This window comes from Habropoda laboriosa, unplaced genomic scaffold (genome assembly GCF_001263275.1).
Source record: "Habropoda laboriosa isolate 0110345459 unplaced genomic scaffold, ASM126327v1 scaffold86, whole genome shotgun sequence".
Classification (NCBI taxonomy): Eukaryota; Metazoa; Arthropoda; class Insecta; order Hymenoptera; family Apidae; genus Habropoda; species Habropoda laboriosa.
In genome coordinates, this window is record NW_017100212.1 from 1,711,558 (window position 1) to 1,712,797 (window position 1,240).

The window sequence follows — 1,240 nt, forward strand, 5'->3', positions numbered from 1 at the left end:
CCACTCTGTGTTCCTGATCGTTTAATAGCCTGAAACGGTCCATCATGCCAATAAATTGATCCCTCTGGCACTTAAACCGTGAACAGAAAAAGAAGAAGAGAAGAACTTTCAACCTTCGCCGGTACACGTCGAGAGAAGAAACACTTTTACGATAAAATTCGAAATTAACAAATGTAATTCGGGGAAACAATGTTTCGTTTCCCGACAAAAGACACCGGAGAGCTCGCAGAAGGAGACAGTTTGAGGACGATATCGATTTCCCATTATACTCGAAGCCAGCAGACGTTCAATCGATCCTGCTAGCACACATTTGTCGCTACACGCCACGAGGAAGCCGGACTCCTCGCGAGCCTGTCATATCCCGCGGTCGATCCTCTTTTCTCCACCCTTCACCGCCAACCCTTCGAGATTCGTCCGCTCTTATGATCTCCTGAAAAATGTTCGGCCGCTCTCCGTGTAAATCCATTTCATCCGTCCATTCATCCACCTCCCTTATCCTACGGTACAAGCTTAGACTCGACGGGAAATCTATGAACCGAGGCTCGTGTCCTCCTACCCGCACCGCACGGCCACTCAATTAATTCAATCAATACAACCGTGTCACAAACACGCGGCACCCTACTTTCGAGGGACTAACCCTTCGTCGTCTTAAAATAAAAATCCCCGAATCATCGCGACGCTTGGTAAATCCTTCCAGGTGTCATCGACAAGCTTGAAAAATTCAATTTGTACAAGATAATTCTCTTTTGCTAAATGTCGCAAAATTTGCAGAATCGTCGCAGTGTTTAACGCGAGGTAATTCGGGAGAAGTGGCTGTGAATAGTTGATAAGCGGCGAAAGTTCCACTTGCGGAATCCGGAAAACGCCTGCAGAGAGTGGCGCGCTGTTAAAGTTGCGCGCAGAGACTTCACTCGTTTATTCGCGGAATCTCACAAAGAGCGTTGAAGATCGACGAAACGGCGAATCTCGCGTTCGTTCCTCGACGAAGAATAGCGAGAGAGAAAAGTAGCAGCGAAATCTGCTCGGTTTTTCGAGGCATCGCGCCACGTAGAAACACAGGCTGACGGATGGCGGAGGTTCTTTATCTCGCGTAGGATGCGGTCTTTATCGGGTCGGAAAGTACGTTAGCCACTGGTATCCCGGTGGAAGATTAGGACGTCGAGAATCGGTAAGTTGGGTTAGACGGTCGTTTGGTCGGCGCAGATAAAGCGGAACGAAGCCCGGATTCTCAAGTTTGCGA